Below are 15,968 nucleotides of genomic sequence, written 5' to 3'. Positions count from 1 at the left end.
ATATGCTTTTACCCTTCTTTTTTCTTGACAAAACTTGATAACTATTCTAATTTTATATACTTTTGTTTAGAACCTTCTTATTTGGACAAACAGGGGGAAATGTAGTGGGTATTTACCCCATCCATGACCTTGGACTACCTGTCTTGGTAGAGGTCCACACACAGAACAGACAGAGCTTCTTCTTGTCTGCTGATGTAACTCCTTTAAAAGAAAGAGAAGTGCAGGATTTCACTCTGTAGTGTGGTGGTCAGAGACTGGATAGTTGTTTCCTTTCACCCCAGAACGAAGACTGCTGTGGCTTTCTACCTTGTCATTTGTGAGTGTTTCATAAGAAATCTTTGATATCCTTTTATTAAGGCTTGTGGATTCATGTACTTCTGCCTACAACTTCCCATGCATTTTGGAGAGTAAATCTGTATAAGAGACCTAGTCTATATATATCATCTCCCTTTCTTTATGTTGCTATGCAATTCAGACCATATGGATTCTTGCTAATAACGTTTGTGATATTGTCACATCATGTGACAAATTACTTAAAATATAAGCTATTGGAGGAAAGGTTGATTATAGCTCCTAAGTATGGAGGTTTCATTGAGTGCATTCACTTGACTGTATTGCTGTGGGTTTGTCAGAACCCCATAGTGAAGAGAATGTGATGGAGCAGAGCTGATGATCACATTCTAACCAAGAAGTAGGGAATGAATGGATATAGAACAAACAACTTCTAGACTTATTGCTGAACCTTTTGTAAACTCTAGTTTAAAAAGGTTAACTTATAATTACCTAAGCAAGAAGTTTTTGTCAATATTTGCAATATCTCATAGCCCATTTCTTTCACATAAAAATTCTGATGTCACCCCTGTATGTTAGTCAATTTACTGTTTTTTTTATAGTACCCAATTTGAACTGCTCGATTAAGGAAGCTGAGAGAAAGCAAATGTTATAAGGAACTTCAGTTATCAAAATAATAAAAGCTAGAATAAGCTTTCTCAGTTGCCTGTCTTCGTGATATTTATTCCAGCAACATAAAGCAACATTTAAACAAAAATTGGCACAAGGAATATGAATACTGCTGTGATGGACCAGACCATGAAGCTCTTACACCATGGACTAATTTGAGCACTAAAGTAAACTATTTTGGAACTTTAGATTGGAAAACCCATTTCATGATCAGAACCTGATGAAATCTTGGAATTTAGAAAACAATGCTAAAATATATGCAGACAGCTGAGGTTTGGTTTGTGAACTCTCAGTGGGAAGTAAGAGATTTCCTTGATGGCTCTATTTTGGCTATTCTTATTATCATAAGTATATTTCATTAAAAATCTGTGGTTTTTGGTTAGCAGGGACTGAAAAATCAGTTGTGAATAATAATAGGAAACATCATAGAAGGGAAATATTAAAAACCTCTGAAGACATTACTCAGCAGATACGAGCTCTATTTATTCTTCAGGTGCCGTGGGTTAAATCCCAGCAACTACAAGGTAGTTATAGAACCTCTATAACTCCAATTCCAGGGGACCTGACATGTCCATGTGGTTTCAGCAATCATTGTACATGCACTGTACCCAGACATTCAAACAGGCAACACATCCAGATGCATAAAACATGATGAGGAATCCTGTTGGGCTTTTATCTATAATGTGTTATTGATATGGGATCTTGGAGACAAAGAAAGGAAAGGTTATAGTTTAAAGTGTGTTGTTTTATCTTCAGCACAGTGACTGCATTAGAATCTACTGCTATTTCAGTCAATAATTGGGGTTCCAAGATTGCTGGCCCACTTATATTCTGTCCCATCGGCCTCCTGCCACTGTCACCAAATGTAGTTTTAACTAAATATTATTTACTTATCATTCTATTTATCAATAAAACTCAGACGTTAGAAACTTTGGTGAAAACCTAGATCAGAGAGACTGAGGAACAATTAGCTCTCCCATCCTCTTTACCTGCGACTTGGAAAGAAAACATCCTCTGGCTCCCCGAAACCAAAAAAGACTGCCTGCCACACTCAAAGTTCCACCCTACTATTTTCTGGGCGTCTCCTGCTTTCCAAAGCCCTCTATTCTGTGATTACTATCTGTCAACTAGTTGCTAGCTCCACCTCATGACCCAAGTTTGATTTTATTTAATTAATGCAAATGTAAACTCTGGGTTCAACATTTTATCATATGTCCTGCAACATATTCCCTTTTTTGTCTAAATAAAAAAGAAAGGTTTTAACTCTAACACAGTAAGACTATATACCATAAAAACAATTGTCAGGTAAGAATTATATTCCAAATATCCAATACAACTGTATTTGACTTTGAAAAAATTATTTTATTATCCTATCCTGTCTTGGTGAGTTCAAAATTTTGTATATAAATCACTTTCTATTATAATATGTATTACCAACCTAAAATTATCTTTGTAACCCTCAAAATATGTTCTTAAATAATCTTTATTTATGAATTTTACATATCTTTTGTGAGTTTCTGTTTTGAATTTGGTAATAAAGAAAACTGCAAAACTGTAACTATCTAATCTTCAATCCCATTAGAATCCTGAGAAGGACAAGATATTACCTGAGTAAGCAGGAAGTGCAGAATAAGCAACTTCCAAATCTTGAGAAATTACAGAGACAGCTGGCTGCCTGGACAGTCATCAAGGTGTCTCTGCAATGTTGTAGCATCATCTTCTCTGAAATACATTGGTACTGTAACGAGTGGACATACCTCACTGTTGTGAAAAGTGTTATGCTATTAAAAAAATTAAACGTCATATTCTGTGATCTCTGAAGTGTTTGACCACACATCAGTCTAAAATAGCTCCCTGTTTGATCTTGAAAACATACTTAAAATGACTACAGTTTGATTTTTATAGATGACTAACTGCTTTCCTGCATTTCTTAATTTTCTTAAATAGTTTGTAATAATAGCTTTCAAGAAATATAACTTTACATTGCATGTTTAAATTGGCTGCAAAGGTAAACAAGAGTAGAAACACGTATACAGCATGTTATAACAAAAATAACACTGAATTTTTGTCAATATAAAAATATCCATACCATTGTAAAATATTTGAGACTAGTAGTTCCTTTTTAGTTTAAATTATTTAATAATCTACACTCTTATCTTATCATTTTATCCCCCAAATACTTTTTAACTAGATAAGAGAAAAAGAATGATAGAGAAGAAAAAAGAAAGAAAGAAAACAAATCGTTTAATCCAACTTCCATTATTTAGTTTCCTCCCTGACCACGAATAATAACAACTTGCAACAAATCCTCCTAAATAATGACAAATATCCATAACCCAGAGAATGATGGAAAACTGCCACCCCACCTCTTGGGAATGTGGATGTGGATGTCATGTTCTTTAAATTACTTCTTGCTTTCTGGGGGCTACAACATCTTAAGAGGGCCATGAGAAAATTAGAAGATGTTTAAGTCCTGGGAGAGCCAGCTATGTCATTTGTTGTCCTGTCTCTGTGTGATGGGAAAGTTCAGAGTTTAACTGAAGTCCTGGCTAGAACAGTCTGTGAGGCTAACCCATCTCAACTAGTAGGTTTAAAGCTGTCCTGAGCAATGTGTAGTCTGAAACGGATCTTTAGTTAATATTTGTCAGCTTAATGGCATTACCTCAGTCCAGGTGAATTTGTTGTTGCAGGGTCTCATCATCTATTTGGAGGCCTCAAAGGTCACTGGAAAGAATGGTCAGGGATCACTGCAGAAAACATATACATTATAAACAGCGTAAACAGCAGATATCTGTATAGTACATCTGGAGTACACTAACTTAGTTCCTAATTGCCTGCTTCAGAGTCAAATCTGAAAACACAGGAAGCTAGCTGAAGATTATTTCCAGAATGAATACCTTAAGAAAAGTTTTAAAGAGTTTAGAAAACCAAAGAATTATGAGAATAATGGCAATAGAATAATCATCTAAATTTTGTTTTACTCTGTTCCATACTAGGTAGCTCTTGTGACATGAGACAGAGATTTTGGATTGTCCTTTAACAAGTATGCATAGATTTAGAGAAGGAATGAGCCATGCTCTAACTCCAAAGCCTACCTTGAATTATGACCGTGAAAAAACCATTTGACTTATATATCTACAGAGAATAGCAGAAGCAAACATTTGGGAATATTGATAAAATTCTACCATATTGGAGGTGTGCTATACCATAAAGCCAATCTACTCTTTTTCTTGGGATATTTTCTCTTGATGATCCATCTTTCTGATTCAGTTGTCTCGCTTGTTCAATGGTTTCTGGATTGCTGAATTAGATGCTTCTTTTCTCCTGGAAAGATAAAAGTAAAACCCTGCCTTGACCCTAATTTTGGGGAGTTCCATTTTTTGCAAGTTAGATCTTTGTTAAGGAAAAAATATCTGGCAACAAAATAGTATTGTTTTTTTAATTAATATTATTTTAATTTAATTATATTCTAGTGTTTGTAGATGAATATACCTATTTATATTCCCATATGCATGTATGTATATATATATATATATGTTTGTACATATATTCAAAGTAAAAATGTATTTATTTTTAGATCACAAATGACATTTATATTAAATTTTAGAGTGTCTTTTGAGTAACCCTATAGGGGTTTTTTATAATAATAATCTGTGAATATGGAATGTTTATTTGTCTAGCATGCAAACATACAAATTAGAAGGTATATCTGAATTTTGTCTCTGGCTGGTGGGATTACAGAACTGCATTACCACCACCTTGCTTACTGTAACTCTAGAATTTAAACAATAACTAATTGATAGAGATATGTCTGCTTTTATTGTGATTAAAGTCATGGGCTATCACTTTCCTGCTCAAACATTTTAATTAAGCTCAAATCATTCTTAGTCTTTAATATTTAGAAAACAAGCTTTAACTGTAGTAACACTTTGGATTTACTTAAAAACATTTTAAATCTCTTAAATGAGTCTTTAATACCAAACAATCAAAATATCCTCTTTAAGAAGAAAACTTAGAAGTTGATGTTCAAGATGGCATGGGCTACATGAAATTCTTGTCAAACATTTTAATAATATTTATCTAATAGCTAATCTTGGGAAAAATTAATTCCTCTAGCCCTATTTTGTTCTGTGACTGTAGCTTCCTCTGTCCGATGTGTTTGCCACTGTAACTGAGAACCAGCTTCCAATATTGCTTAAGCTAAATCTTTCCACTCTTGGGAGATAATTCTTTTCTAAGTTTTCTATGAATTTAACATCAGCTTCACATAGGGTGAATATGTACCAGATGACTGCTTCCTTAAATCTCCTCAAATCCAGTATATATAGGACTTCCTTTAATTTCTTCATAACCTTGGGAAAGCCTGTTGTCTGCTGATCATTCTTTTATTATGACTAGATAAACTAAGTTGGTTTTCTATTAACCTTCAGCCACCCCTCTTCAGTTTCATCATGCGGTGGTGCAGTAGATTCTGCTTTAAATTTCTTTAAATTCTGTGTCTGGGTATTTTTCTCACATTCATTAGTTTGTCTTTCTAAGACTTGTATTTAATCAATATTAAGTTCTTGCAAGGCTTATAACTTATCATTCCAATTTTTCTTATTTTCAATAGTAAGTTTTTCTAAAGCTTGAATCTTATGGATAGTATGTCTTTCTAAAGCTTATATTTTATCAATTAAGTTTTTATATTTGGCACATTAATGAACAAGTTTTTAAGGATAAAATATGAAATACAAAATTGATAGTAATTACAACCAACATTATTTCAATCTTAGCTAAGGCATTTATATCATTTTTTTTCCATTTTCAAGCCATCAATGGTAGAGCTATACAGAGTCCTAGCTCCCTTCATTGTCATATTTTCCATTCTTAACATAAAAAAGATTTTTCTGTTTATATCATTTAACTCCTTCTCTTAAACGACCTCTGAGGTATCTCAGCAAATCTGCTTACTTTTCAGTTCTTCAGCATCATTATCAGTGAAATAGAGTTCTCCTTTGATTTCCAAGAGTCCCCAAGTGCAGCAGCCAACTGTTGTGAGTACTTGCAGAGAGTCCGAGGTAGTGACTCTGATGGTGCTGGTTAGTGTAATTTCTTCTGTGTGGTTGTGCCAGGCGTTGGAGCAACAAAATATTGCTTTATCTCTAGCACAGCAGTTGCACCTGAATCTACTGATGTTTCACCTGACAATTGTGACACCTTAGTTACTCACCTCTTTCTCTGTTAGCGTCCTGATGGGACTTTTATGATCAGACAGATCTGCCTCTTGCCCCTGCCACCAAATATAGTTTTAAGTAAATGTCTATCATTGTATTGATCAGTTAGATTTGGGGAGTCAGAGCTCAGGGGAAAACCTGATATCTCAGAGAGGTTGAGGAGAAGCCAGCTGATTTTCACTCTTCAACAGCATCTCCAAAGGAAAGCATCCTTCTGGTCTTCCCAACCAAATAAGACTGCCTCATTCAATCTCCATCCCTACTACTTCCTGTGCGCCTATCTACCCCAATCTTCCAGATGCCCTCTGGCTCTCTATGATTACTTACTGTTAGATAGTTGCTAGCTCCACCTCCTGACCCAAGGTTAATTTTATTTAGTTAATGAAAATGCAGACTCAGAGTTCACAGTGTGATCATTCTGCCAACAAAAGCGAATCATTTTTTTTTTTATTCTGTCAAAGTATACACAAATTTCAAAATCACAGACAGAAGGGATGTCAACTGAAGGACGACTTCCAACTGGATGGGTTTGTGGTGTTTTTTTTTTTTTTAATGGAGAATTGACTTGATTAATGATTAATAGGAGATGGACCAGTCCACAATGAATATTGCTATTCCTGGGCAGGTCTGCATAAGAACTGTAAGCCAGCAGCCAATAATTATCACTCCTCTGTCATCTATGCGTATTTTCATCCTCCAGGTGCCCTGCCTGAGTTCCTAGCTTCACGTTCACTGATGATAGACAGATTGTAACCTGTAAAGTAAAGAAAACCTTTTCTCCCCAGGTTGCTTTTGGGCATAATGTTTATCATTCCAATAGAGAAGAAAACTAAAACAACTATAAAGATTTGCCAGAGAACTATGCCAAGGATAGAATTATAATGATACTTTAACTGATACATTTTAAACCATTTGGTTGACTATGACTAGAAGAAAGAATTTTTCTCATGATGGGATTCCAAAGTGAAGTATTATCTCCCAGGTGATACTTGGAACAGGCTAAGAGTGGATTGTGAGGTTTAATTTAATATTTAAAACTGGTGGAGAGTTCAAAATAAATTATAGATGAGTTATCTAACATTTTCAAAGAATTAAAGCATATTTAACATTCAAAAAAAAATAATGATACTTTAAGTGTTGAGGATCCAGAAACCAAAGATAAATTATAGTATTTCTATAAGTAAAGAAATAAGATTTTAATGAAATGATAAAGGTAAATAAATATATTAGTGCATGGAATTAATTAATATTCTTGTCAAAATTGTAAAAATTCATGTGATTCCTGTGAAACATAAAATAGGTAAATGTTATCCTTGCATGAGAGTCCTAGTTCGTCACTGCAATAACTGAAGTCAGCTACTGACTTGAAGGACAAGACTTAAAAGAAGGGAATGAGAAGGAAAAATTCAATTATTCAAAATTAGGTCTGATAAAGTTGGGAGAATGATTTCTTCATTGTTCCAATTTGAGCATGCAAGTTCACAGAGAACACAAAGACACAGGAACTAGGGACACATGGGACCCATAAAATCTAGGAAAACATGAGAATACAGACACATATGACCTAGGGACACACAGCTGCTAGGGATACATGGAACCTAGGAACATACAAGACCCCAGCACACAGAGGAACTAGGAACAAACAGGACCTAAGACACACAGGAACTAGGAACACACAGAACCCAAAGACACACAGTCCCTCAGGACACAAAGAACCTACGAACACACAGGACCCCAGGGTACACAGGACCTAGAAACACTCGGGACCCCAGTTCACACAGGAACTAGGGACTCCCAAGATCCTGAGACACACAGGAGCTAGGAACACACAGAAAACCGGGATATACAGAATCCCAGGACACATCAGAACTAAGGGCACACAGGTCCCCATGGCACAAAGGAACTAAGAACACACAGGACACCAGGAGACACAGGACTTTATATGGAAAGAAAGAAACTGGACATGAATATGAAATGAAGATTTTCTTCCAAGTGGTGAAAGTATCTTTCTCTGTCTCTCTGTCTCTGTCTTTCTGCACCTCTATCTTTCTCTCTGTCAGTGTCTATATTTGTTTCTCTCTGCATCTCTGCCTCTGACTCTGTCACTGTCTGTCTGTCTTTCTATATCACTGTCTATTTCTCTCCGTGTTTCTCTGTCTCTGTCTGTTACTGTCTTTGTCTCTCTCTCATTGTTCCATCAGAAATTCCTTCAGCTAGCCTATGACAGTGAACCTCAATTTCCTACCAGTAGTCCCTTCACTAAAGTATCACTGATGAGAAAAGTTATGTAAGCCAAAGAAAGACTTAGTTAAGTAAAAAAGTAAAACATTTTATCTTATTTATACCACTGGGCAAAAGGGCTGTGATAGAAATTTGCTAAACTACTTAGGTTAGGAAAAGAAAGGCAAACTGAGGAAGAAGTGGAATTAAGACCCAAAGACCAGTTCTGCAAAGTATGACTGGTTACAGTGCAAAGGACTGAATTTTTCCCATTATGCTGACTGGAGAATTTGTGATTTTAAGAGAAATTGCTTTAATATAGTGTAGTGATTGTGCAATTTGTTCTCCCTAGTGATCTAACACTCTTAGACCCTCACATCTGTGTCAGTCAGTATTGACAGATGTAAAATGATGAAAAGATGTCCATAACACCACATTTCCAGCTGCCACAGCTAAAAACTCTATGGCAATCTCAACTTCTATGGAAATCTTTAAAGGCCAATATTGTTTTGCCTCCCCCAACGTTGAAACAAAGAGAGGATGCAGGACCATGTGACAACAGCTTAACGATTCTAGGCATTAGTATTTTGTGTCTTGATGGACTGTAAGCACAAGGACAACTCCCAATGATTTCTTGTTATTTCTTTATTTTTAAAAATGTATATTTCATAAGTTGAAACGTGGGAGGACAGAAGAGCACGTGCTATGATTACATAGTTCATTCAGAGGTCTTTAGGTTGCAAGTTCCTGCTGTTCATTTCAAGCTTGGTTTTCAAACTTTGTGATCTTACTTTTAAATGAAAGCTCCTTGCTCTTTTTGATATGCTGATGTCTTGAAATATCACACATTTCATTCAGATTTTTAGTGCAGACTTCCTCCTCATCTCCCTTTGCCTATCTCTTTCTTTATTCCTCCAAAGATATTTTCATGAAATGTAGTATATTGCTTTATATTCCATCATAAAATCATGGAATTTAAAAAGTCCTTTGTACCTGTGATCTCATTTCTTTGATTCTTTCTCACTTTTAAGCATTTTTTTTTGCATGGCAGTAAAACATACATTTAAATCATTTCTTTTTGTAGAATTCTTTGGCTTAGACAATGTAATTGACCTCCCTGCAACCAAGGCATCTTTCTGGCTTATTTTTAGCTATATTTGTCACCACCCGCTGCCTGGGAGTAAAACCTTCGCTAGAGACTACTGCTACATAGTATTAGTGAGGAGTGATTTCAATTTCAAAATAGCTTGGCACAGGACATACCACAGTTCCTCCGCCTAAAATGGATGGTTATATGATTATTAATCAATTTAAATAAGTTCAATACTTCTGTAAGTGTTAGATAAATAGCAGTATGATCTATTTCTTGTAGTGTCATGGACACCTGCACTCTCATGTACAAACGACACACAGATATTTATGCATGTATAATAAAGTACAGTAAAAATAAATATTTAAAACAAACAAATATTGGACATACATTTAGAAAATCATTTAAAGCAAAGTCAAATCAGTATGCAACATAAGTACTTTGCATATAAAATTAAGTAAAATGTTAATTGACCATGCATTTATAGTTTAAAAATACATAAATTCTTAAGGACAATATTTTAAAATGTTACAAGTATTTAATCTTCTTTAACTTATCCTACAAGTCTGGATACTACAGAAATAAAACTTTGGAAAAAAAGAGTTTTATAAAACATGGAACTAATATTGTTTTGTAGTTTCTAAGTTTCAAAAACTAAAAAAGAATTGCAGATATAAAAACTGGCATAGTTTTCAGTTGCTCTTCATCTACCACAAAGAATATAATAATTAACTGATGTTTAGCTCACTGTTGGTCTTTGAAAAGGGAAGGAACAGACACTCAGGTCCATATTGTTTTAATGAACAATAGTGTATGAAATGAATCATAGCCTTGCCCAGAGGATAATTGTTAATTATGATTACTCATAGAGGAATGATTTTATGTCAGGTTCATTAAGCATTTTGTAAAAGATGCCAATGAAGGACATGAGATAAAGATAGTCTATGGCATGAGTACACATTATGGATGCAGGAATTTCCTGTTCTGAAGATTCTCTGCAGGACATTCTGTGGGTATTCTATTACTACTATAGCAAATCTACTAAGAACTTACAGATAACTCAATGCAAATTCAATTCCTTATTAGTTGTTTGTCACAAAACATCATTCACATTTTCAGACAGAACTGTGGGCAGAGGGAGATCAGTTTTCTGTTAGGAAAGCTCCAGAGAATTAATTTTTATTATTATTTTATGGATCTTTAGCAAAATTTGTATTTCTGTGCTTAATGGTCTAAAATTGTTTACTTTGATAAATGTTTAGTGAGGACTATTTCAGAATCCCTTTATTTCTGGTTCTTTCTTCCTTTCTTTAAAGACAGTAAAATGAGTGTATGCCTGATGTGGGATTCCCTCTGTGTGCCGTAAATACCATTGGTGAATAAAGAAACTGTCTTATCCTGTGATAGGACAGAACTTAGGTAAGTGGGATAAACTAAACTGAATGCTTATAGAAATAAGTCAGAGTCAGGAGAAGCCATGGAGCCGCTGCCAGAGACAGACATGTTGAAATTTTGCTGATAGGCCATGACCTCATGGTGATACACAGATTAATGGATGTGGGTTAAATTATGATGATCCTCTTCTTTCCCTCTTTCTGACTAAGCCAAGAATAGTGTATTTGTGTAATTGCGTTAAAACAATCAAGACAGACCACTTCTCTAAGACCCATCCTCGTACACCTCTGCAGTTCTTTATTGTCATCTAAGAGTTTATCTATATTTCTGTGATTAGAAACTGGGTATCTTGGAAGGTGTTCAATAGTCTGTCTACTACAATTTTTGACATCATTTCCTTTACAAACTCTGACAAAACAGAGTGCATAGCTTAAATAACATAAATTATGTTTCTCACTTTAGTTCTAGACCTAAAATTTTAGAATATTAGGCTTAAGAATTTTTTTCTGATGAATGTTGTTTTGACTTAAAATGAGTGAGTTTTTGCTTTATCCAGATGATGCAATTTACCCTTTAGTGTGTGTGTGAGTCTGTTGTTTTTCTGTGGGTACAAGTTTCTTAGAAGGAGTTGAGTCTAATCCGATTGGGATCGTGATGCTGCAATTGTTGTAATACAGTCCTTTCCTCTGAATACCTTGTTTCCAAAGTCACTCACATTCTGAGATGCTGCATGAGAGAGTTTTGAAATGGATGTTGGCAATGACACATTGAAGTCCTCAGTATCCCATGAAGCTGAAATATTACATGATGACTCATCAACCGTGCCTGATACCCTAAATTCAAACTCCAGAACTCTCATGATGGAAATGAAACTGACTCCAGATGGATGTTCTATGATGTCTACATGTACCATCTGGCTGGCATACTCACACAAGTAAGCCATGCACACGTGCATGAATGTGCCCTCATGTATGCACCTGCACACATACACACATATACACAAAACATGCTAAATAATTAAATTAATACATAAATATGAAAATATCATAAAAGTTTTTAAAAATATATTATTTCAAGGATTACCACAAGTACTCCGAATCAGATAAATTTAGCAGTTCACAGTGCTGCCTACCCTGGTGCATGAAGAATTTCAACACATGATTTACAGCATATTCTTCATCCTATAATTATGCTATTATTTATCCTCATAGAGAATTGTTGCAGTACATATATTGCCAAATTTTAAAAGCAGGGTCTTTTAGAAAACACACATACATAATAATAGTAATATCTGACTACATAGTATTTGTGAATTCACATGTCTTATGTTTAGGGTCTACGTATTTGCACAGGCTTAAATCTTCTATTTATGCCCATGAAAAATATATTTATTAATAGATGCTTATATAACTAGTACATATAAAGTATGATAATTAAATAATTATATTATTAAATAAAATGTATTACTTAAGGGTCATCACTATTGTTTGAAGCATCATAAGGACACAGGAAATGCCACTATAATGAGGTTATGCCATGATCTAGACTCTTTGAATTCATGCAGAAGAGATAGACAAATGTGGTGAAGCTTTATGAAAGAGAAGAGTTGAAAAAACTTTCTGGAAGAAATAACCTTAATTTTCCATATAGAGACAGGAAATAAATAAAGAGGGAAATGTGGATTCATTCACTTCTGAAACTGAAAATAAAGAAATATATTATATCCTTTTCTAGAAATAGAACAGACTGAGTAGTCCATTTGGCCTAAAATCTGGGGCTGTGTGAATGAATCTGAATTTAGAAAGGTGAAATAATTATTAGGAAATAGAAACATCATTCGGTTGAGGGGCATTTAGGTTGTTTCCAGGTTCTGGCTATGGCAAACAATGCTGCTATGAACATAGTTGAACACTATGTCATATTGTCCTTGTGGTACAATAGAGCATCATTTGGGTATATACCCAAAAGTGGTATTGCTGGATCTTGAGGAAGGTTCTTTCCGAAATTTCTGAGAAATTGCCATGCTGATGTATAAAGGGCTGTATCAGTTTGCACTCCACCAGCAATGGATAAGTGTTCCCTTTACCCCACATTCTCTCCAGCATACGTTGCCATCAGTGTTTTTGACTTTGGTCATTCTTATACAGTGGAGTACTACATAGCAGAAAAAAATAAGGACATCTTGAAATTTGCAGGCAAATGGATGAAGCTAGAAAACATCATATTGAGTGAGGTAACCCAGACCCAGAAAGACAAATATCATATGTATTCACTCATAAGTGGCTTTTAGATATAAAGCAAAGAAAACCAGCTGACAGATCACAATCCCAGAGAACCTGGACAAAATGAGGAGCCTAAGAGAGACATACATGGATCTAACCTACACGGGAAGTAAAAAAGACAAGATTTCCTGAGTAAATAGAGATCATGGAGACCATGGGAGAAGGTTGAAGGTTGGGAGAGGAAGGGAGGGGAGCAGAGAAAAATGTATAGCTCAATAAAATTAATAAAAAATAATCCAATGGTAAAGAAAATGGAAACATCTATAGATGGCAAGAAAATTGAATCTATAATCACATTTCTCATCTTTGAAATCTGTGATGCTCTGCAAAGTATTAGAACTTCATCTCAGAAGTAATGGGTACTCTTGTAATGATGGTAATATTCTCTGCAAATCCATGGACAAAACTGCTGTCTGCATGTTTACTAAAATATGTCCAACAAATAATTGAGGAATAAATAAGGATAGAATTTGGAATATTGAAGGAGTAACAAATTATAGCCATAGTATAAAATCAATGAAACTAATGAGGCCTAAAAGTGTCAATTGCTTTTATGGATAGTTAAATAATGCTCTTCTTTTAGGCACAAGCTAGAGAAGTAGGTTAGCTATACTTCATTACAGAGGAAATCCCAAGCTGGGACTTTGTCTTTTTCCAAAGAAAGTGTCTTTTGAGAGGTAAATGCATAGATAAATGCATAATGCTGTGTTCTTATTTGCAGACAGACCATAGCATTTAGGAAGGTAGGATAGTAAAACAACATTCAGAAGAACCTGGACCCTGAGTTCACAAAAGCAGTTTAAAAGATTGCATATGGAAAGTAGACAAAAAAAATTCCTTGGCTCAAAAACCCGTTTTTACAGAATATTTTTATATTTGTGTTATTTCTCACTTATAAAAGGGCCTATATTTATTTTTAATTTGAGTGTTTTTTTTCTTTTTATACTTGACTTTATATTCTTCATGAGTAATTTTTAGTTTAGGCAGCCTTAATACATCAACACCCAATTATAAACATGACATTTTTTATACAGTGAGAGTATAATAATTTTAAAGAGGTAAATGGCCTAATATCTTTGATTCTAAATGTTAAAATCTTGTTTCAAATAAGTACAATAATTTTAGTTATGTTTGGGATAAACTCATATTTCTTTTATGTTTTAGAGTAATCCTTTTCCAAAACAAAACAAATCTGGGGATGTCTCATCTCATTATGCTCTGTATTTCTAGTGATGTTAGTATATATTTAAAATATATAATGATAATGTGGAGAAATCAAATAATTGTACAAGCCAGAGTTTTTTTTTTTTTTTTTTTTTTTTTTTTTTTTTTTTTTTTTTTTTTTTTACCTTACTAGGAAAAACATTATTCAGGAACAAATGACTGATGTGTCTGTCCTTACTAATAAAGAAAATTTCTCAATATATTAAATGCAGACACTTGGTGGCAAACATTATTGGATATGAACTTACCATAATGATTTAGATAATAATCAAATTATTTCTGATAATGTTTTTGTTAAATGAAATAATGAGACCTTAAGAAATATCGTCAGTGCCCTACTTTTTCCATTCCTCCTCCCCTTCTGTTCCCTCTTCTCCCACCTCATTGCTCCCAATTTTCTCAGGAGATCTTGTCTATTTTCCCTTCACAGGAGATCTATATACGTTTCTTTTAGGGTTTTCCTTGTTACTGAACTTCTCTAGGGTTGTAGACTATAGACTCATTATCCTTTGCTTTATAGCTAATGCCAATTATGAATGAGTACATACAGTGTTCATTTTTCTGGGTCTGGTTTACCTCACTACAGATGGTTTTTTCTAGTTCCATCCATTTTCAAGCAAATTTCAAGATGTCATTGTTTTTTACCTCGAAGTAGTACATCATGTTTAAATGTACCATATTTACTTTATCAGTTCTTCAGTTGAGGGGCATCTAGGTTATTTCCAGGTTCTGGCAATTTGAGGGAACCTGATAGTCAAGAAGGACAGAGATGGAGAGCAGGGAAAGAGATAACTTGACTGAGGGAACCATTCTGGGGCTAAGAAGAAACCTGTCACTAGAGTAACTCCTAGGAATCTACAAGGATAACCCCAGCTAAGACCCTAAGCAATAGTCGAGAGGGTATCTGAACTGGTCTTCCTCCGTACTCAGATTGATGACTATCTTAAATGTCACCATAGAACCTTTATCCAGCAGCTGATGGAAGCAGAGGTGTCAATCCACATGGAGCACTGGAATGAGCTCCCAAAATTCAGAGTGGTTGGAGTGAGAATATGAGCAAAGAGGTCAAAACCATGATGGGGACACCCACCAAAACAGCTTACCTGAACTAATGGCAGCCCTCTAACTCTAGTCTAACAGGGAAGGAACCAGCATAGGACCAAACTGGGTCCTCTGAGTGTGGGTGACAGTTGTATGGCTAGGACAGACTGTGAGGTCACTGGCAGTGAGACCAGGATTTATGCGTTCTGCTTGTACTAACTCTTTGAAGCCCATTCTTTTCACAGGGATACCTTTCTCAGCCTAGGTATAGTGGGGTGGGCCTTGGTTCTGCCTCAATGCAATGTGCTAGACTCTACTGACTCCTCAAAGGAAGCCCTACTTTCTCTGATGAGTGGGTGGGGTAGGGGTGAGGAATGTGGAGAGAATGGGAGAAGGGGTGGGAGTAGGAACTGGTTTTGTTATGTAAAATGAGAAAAGATAGTCTTTTAAAAAATAAATGATGAATTTTTAAAAATTTAAAAAAATGAAATATTTTCAGGTAAAATACTCTAAAGATGTGTTCAGCAACAAATATTCCAT

Source organism: Microtus pennsylvanicus, chromosome 1, assembly GCF_037038515.1.
Source record: "Microtus pennsylvanicus isolate mMicPen1 chromosome 1, mMicPen1.hap1, whole genome shotgun sequence".
Lineage (NCBI taxonomy): Eukaryota > Metazoa > Chordata > Mammalia > Rodentia > Cricetidae > Microtus > Microtus pennsylvanicus.
This window is presented reverse-complemented; position numbering follows the sequence as displayed.